The sequence below is a fragment of the Copadichromis virginalis genome, linkage group LG4, assembly GCF_057382275.1.
Source record: "Copadichromis virginalis isolate Kocher_CV1m ecotype Utaka linkage group LG4, C_Virginalis_male_GT1.1, whole genome shotgun sequence".
In the NCBI taxonomy this organism is placed as follows: Eukaryota; Metazoa; Chordata; class Actinopteri; order Cichliformes; family Cichlidae; genus Copadichromis; species Copadichromis virginalis.
This window is the reverse complement of record NC_140621.1, coordinates 33,333,013-33,339,012: the sequence shown is the minus strand read 5'-3', so window position 1 is coordinate 33,339,012 and position 6,000 is coordinate 33,333,013.

Here is a 6,000-nt window from a genome sequence, read left to right as displayed (position 1 = left end):
CATCTTATATTTACATGCTTATTAAAACTGCATATGACCATTCATTTACACGGGAGCTGTCTTAAACTGTTCAACAGTTTCAAGCAGCTTTAATTCTGGACATTTAATCATTCATGGAATTGCTGTACTGTTGCAGCGCAGCTCGAGTGCAACCTTTAAGTAACAGGGCTGTTGAACACTGAGCTGTTCTGACTGCAAATAAACTGTGAATAGTTTAAAAAAATCCGGAGTGCTTTCATTTTGGTTGCATGAAAAGAAAGGTGTTACTTTTTTCTGCTGGCATTTGATCAAATGGACACGAGAGCCGAGCTCGGACTCTGGAGAGGGCCCGGCCTCTGGTGTTCTGCACATTGATCTGCTCTGTGACCTGTACTGTCTGAAGTCTGGAGTATCTGCTGTGCTTCACGAGTTAAAGTCCAGGTTGAGGGAGGGAAAAACTCTGAGTTTGCCTAGAATGTGTGAAAAAAATGAAGGAGAAAACAGAAGGGAAGGAGGTAAAGAATGACTGAGAATTGTGAGCATCCAGCGTGTGTGACTTCAGCAAAACTAGTGCCGTTGTTATCTCGGTAGCAGATGGAGAATGAATGGTGTGTATGGTGTGTGATTAATGAAGGCTGTTGTCAATAAGACAATGCAGGCAGGATATCTGTGAGGCAGTAAGCTTTGTATTTAATTGAACACTGGAGCAAAGAAACAGGACTTTTTAAGAGCTTGGAAGATAGTTATGTGCAATATCACAATATAATTTAGGCAGTTACATTCAACAAACATCTAATTATGGTCAATTTTGGAGGGATTTGGAATGAATTTGCAGATTTTGTGTCTTGTTTTCACTTTGTTCTCTTCAGGTATGTTAAAATCACTCATGAAACCGTGGCCATTTGGATGCATTGTGACATTTATAGCAATGGCTGCTCTTATTTGTTGTAAAACCCTGCAGCTACTCTAATAAACATAAGGCTTCCTTTGGTCTACCCTAACGAGGATGTTTCCATGATATTTGAGGAGGGAGTTTGCAAGAACTCCCATAACTGTTGTTATTATCGTTATGACGGTAATTATCATTATCATTTTCTGGACAGAGTCCTCATCTCTGATGCGCAGCTCAGCGGCCCTCTAACTTTTCTTGGTGGGTAAAATTGACCAAGGTGATGAGGTCTGGGATCATTTGAGGTATACAACTAATCCATCTGTGGTCCGCCGGTGCTTTGCCGAGCCCATTAGGAAATTACTCTAATCACATCCGAGTTATGGATTATTATCATCTGCAGGTAGCCACTTCATAATCATTCACTGCTTAATTTGTGGGTTATAAAATCACGAAAGGGATCATTCTGTGGATCCTGTGTAGGATTCACAATGAGAAATGTCTTATGTGACAGAAAGGAAATAATGAGGTTCATGTAAATGCAATGAACAGCAGCACATCAGTGCAGACCACAAGAAGGTAAGACACACCACACAGTTCCCACAGAGACAGTCATTTTGGATCAAAGGAGAGTCCTGTAAATGATGCGAACCACATTTGATTAGCAGAGTCATTTGTGGTTTCTTAATTAGTCATTTAGTCAGAAATAAAGTCATTTATTTATATACTATAAAGTTTATGCTGCATAAATGCCAATACATATCACACAGTTAGGATTGAAAGCCAGGTCAAATCTGTGAAACTAAGTCAATGAAGAGATCTGAGGTTCTTCCCTTCTAGAGGGAGTCAAGGAAACATGGATGTGTCCTATGCAGAAGCCTTCAGTCAAGTAAATTCAGCCACCTTCAGTCACCTTTCTCATTCACTATGTGTTAACAGACCTCTCTGCAGTGATTCATACTTGTTATCAACCTCGGTCTCTCTTCCACAGCATGTCTTTATCCTGTCTTCCTTCTCTCACCCCAACCGGTCGCAGCAGATGGCCCCGCCCCTCCCTGAGCCTGGTTCTGCTGGAGGTTTCTTCCTGTTAAAAGGGAGTTTTTCCTTCCCACTGTCGCCATGACATATGGTTGTGATTGTTTTTCTGTGTATGCATTATTGTGGGGTCTACCTTACAAAATAAAGCACCTTGAAGCGACTGTTGTTGTGATTTGGCGCTGTATAAATACAACTGAATTGTATTTATACAGTGTATGCAGCACTTTTCATATACTTTGAATGCTTTTCTTTTTCCTTTTATTATGATTTAAAACACAAAGGATTAAAACACTTAAGGCACTCTCTTGTGACTGTAAGAATCTCAGACGAATGCTCGATTGGCTGTCAAACTCATAAAATTAACACAAAAAAACTTAGACTGTATTTATCTGCAGAATGCACATCCTTTCCAGGTTATTGTTACTTTTTATGTTATAGTTATACAATTTCCTCCCACCCATCCCCTCCACCCCCATTCACCAACTATCACTAGAGGCTATCTCACACACAGCTCTGCTACTGACTGCTCTCATTTAAGCAACAGCGAAGCAGTATGTCGGAGGGATCGATAGCAGCCGCCTACGAGAAAGTCGTATGTGTGTGTGCTTTGCAGTGGGAACAGCCGCAGCCTGTTAGCTGCATTCATCTTCAAACTCCCATGGTGCTATGGTCACCAGTGAATGGCACGGTGTTTACACAGGCTCCTTAAGCACCCTACTCTATTAACTCTCTGCATTTACATGGTGCCCACATCCATTCATTTCTCCCGGGAGGTGAGAACTCTCGTAGTGAACCATAGATTACATGAATTGTCCAATTTCTGCTCAGGTTGGATCCTATTGGTATAATAGCAGCAAAGATAATAGCTTCTATTTCCACCCCTGTGGCTGGTCAGCCGCATTTATTATTTGAGTATTTCCTCTTTATGGTTAGGTAAATATTCTACTTAACAATCTAATGCATTCACTCATCTGCCAGCTATGAGTATGTGTTGCACAGTTGGAGCTTATATAAAGGTAATATTACAGTTTACAGTGTAGAATGATTGAAATTTAAGAGTGTTGGATGCAAATATGAGATGATAGACGGAGGAGATGAAATTCAGTTCTGATGAGTTTGAGAGTTTTAGTGTTTTGACAAAGTGACGAACAGACTAAGTTAAAGTAAGAGAAAACTGGAAATTCAAGAAAATTAAATAAAAACGTTTTTAGTATAAATCAAAGAATATAAACTCAAAGTATTTCATGAAGATCTTATAAAAATGGGCCCTGAATAAAACCAAGGAGTGCCAATTGTGAATCTGCAATATTGGAAAAAATCATCAGGTAGGAAGAAGGGGAAGAAAAGTAAATAAGTTAAAAGACTAGAACACACAGATTGAGAGAGACTCGTACAATCAAATGGAGGAGACACAGTGAAAAGGTAAACACCAAAGAGCGCTATAAAAAATTCAAAAGTTGTCTAAAGTGGATGGTGAGGATAAGGCTATGGGTTTTTTCCTTTGGTTCTTGCTTGCTTGCCTTCTGTCCGTTCTTTGTTTGGCACATCAATCAATCAGAGCAGCGTTTGTCCCTCACGCTGCTGTGGCTTCTGATTGGATCACAGTGGTGATTCAGCAGCTCGAAATCCTTTGTCCTTCCAGACAACTCAGATCCCATATTTCAGCACAGATAAAACCCTGAAGTTCTCTGCATGTTTTTTTTGTTTTTTTCTTCAGAAAAATACCAACAACAACAAAGGAATGATTCATGAGTGTACTTGGTTATTTTGCATTGTTGGGATTAGCACTAGGGCTCAATAGCACAAGGATATATCCTTCTGACTGTTGGTTTGCTGATAGTAAGCGGGACCACTTTACAGTATACACCATATCACCTTTTTGAACACCAGTAGCTGTTGATGATGGTCGGAATCATTCAAGCAGCTATCTGAATTAATTAACCTGATAAAGGACACAGAGGGAACAGGATTAAATTGCTTAATGGCCAAACATTTGACCATTGCTCCTCAATTTGGGCCACAGTTGTCCAAATAACCTTGTTCGTTTTTCCATCTAAATGCAAATGGATGGGTGTTGAAGAAAGTGGAAACCACTGCTATTTGCCATCTGCCCATTTGTGTGTGCACTATTGTGACCATTAGGTTTTGTTCTGGTATTGTACAAAATGCATGGCCTGCTCACTCCGCTATGAATTTCAAGAGGGTTTCAGATGGACCAGGACATGATGGGAGCAAAAGGTATTAATACATGTGTCATAAAAGTAATGAGGCTCAGTGCTTTTTGTTGATGGTGTCAGTGACCAGGAATGCAAAGGCAGGTTGGGGTACAGGTATTTTTGTGTGTTCTTTGAAATTATTATAAAGCGAAACCAACCACATTGTAATTCTCAGTGGATCCAAATCTGTTTTTTTGTCTTAGAGATATGCACAAGGTGTCTGTTGGTGTGCCAGGACACACCTGGTTATAACAATGCTGAGATGGTTCTTATGCCCAACTCATCTTTTATGTAGTCCTGTGAAAAATTAATCTCATAGAACAACCTTTACCGGCAATAACCTTGAAGTAAACATTTTCTGTATGACAACCTCTCAGGTTGTTTTGTAGGAATTTTGACCAACTCTTCTTCATTAATTGCTTCAGTTCTGTGATTTTGCAGGCATTCATCTAAGCACAGCTCTCTTAAGGCCAAGCCCCAGCATTTCAGTCAGGGTGAGGTCTGTACTCTGACTGGACCATTCTACTGTAGATTCACTGATTTGCTTGGCATCATCATCATCCTGTTGCATGATCCAATTTTTAGGCCAAGCTTTATCTGTCCGACAGAAGGCCTCACATTTGACTCTAGGATAGCTTGGTGTACCGAGGAGTTCACAGTCAACTCAATTCCTGGAAGGTAGCTTGAGTTGACTGTTATTGTGAGTAACAGTGTACTGTGAATGAAAGGAAAGGAAATGAAGTGAATAAAAGAAAAAACATACTCGGTATTTTTCTAATTATTCTGTAATGCACGCTGACTTCTCACACTAACTGAGGCCTGTAGAGTCTGAATGTAGCTCTTATTTTTTTTTTTTTTGTAATTTCACTGAGCATTGCATGGTCAGCACCTAAATGCTGCATATCAGTAAACTGCTAAAACCTTTTGCTTTTATAGAGGTGGTCACACTTCCAGATGATCAAGTAGATTTTATTAAGTGCACTTAACTGTTATTTACCCCCAGAATTCCTATGGAAACACTTCCAGGACTGCATAAATTCTTTTTTCACTGTAGATTATTGTAAGACAGCCCTTTGGACTCATTTTTGAATGCAGAATCTTACTCTACTTACTTTATCTAGAGCAGACCTTCCCAAAGTGTGGGGCCTACCCCCCTGGGGGGGTATGGCGCAGAGCCATTGCGGGGGGCGGTATGAAAAGGGGAAAAAAAACAACAACGCTTGGACACTACTAGCACGGGGCGCCCACACAAACGCAAAGCAGGAGATGAAGCATCGCTGAATATGTTTCCAAACCAACTTCATTCTAAGCCAAAGACTAGAAAATATGGTGAAGCAAATCTTCCCTTTGGTTTCACCTGCACAAGTGCCGAGGTAGGTCTCCCCTGCAGAATTGGTTTTCCCTTCCTCGGGAGCAGCGCTGGGCTCTTCCTATCACGGACAAACAGTATCCCACATTCTTGATTTTTAGTTCACAAACACTTGTTGTAATGACTAACTACTCCTGACATTTTGGAGATCTTTGCTCTTTATACAGTAAAGTTACAGCTGGATACAAATAACATCAGGCTGATCCTGCCACGATTTGTCCCCCGGTTCAAATCACGGACAAACAGGATCCCACAGCTGTTTATGTTTTTAAACCTATTTTGCACAGAGAGGCATTTTTTGAAAAAGGTATTGTAATTATTGCAATGTTGAATATTATTACACAGGAAAAAAACAACTACACGTAAAATAATTACACTGTGACGCCTCTGCCTTTCTAAATGGGGGAACAGTAACTGCGATTCTGCAATTCATCTCATGTAAACAATAACGTGGCGCACAGCGTGATGTGAAAAAAGATGTGAACATTTTTCTTGTAAAACAAAAGGGG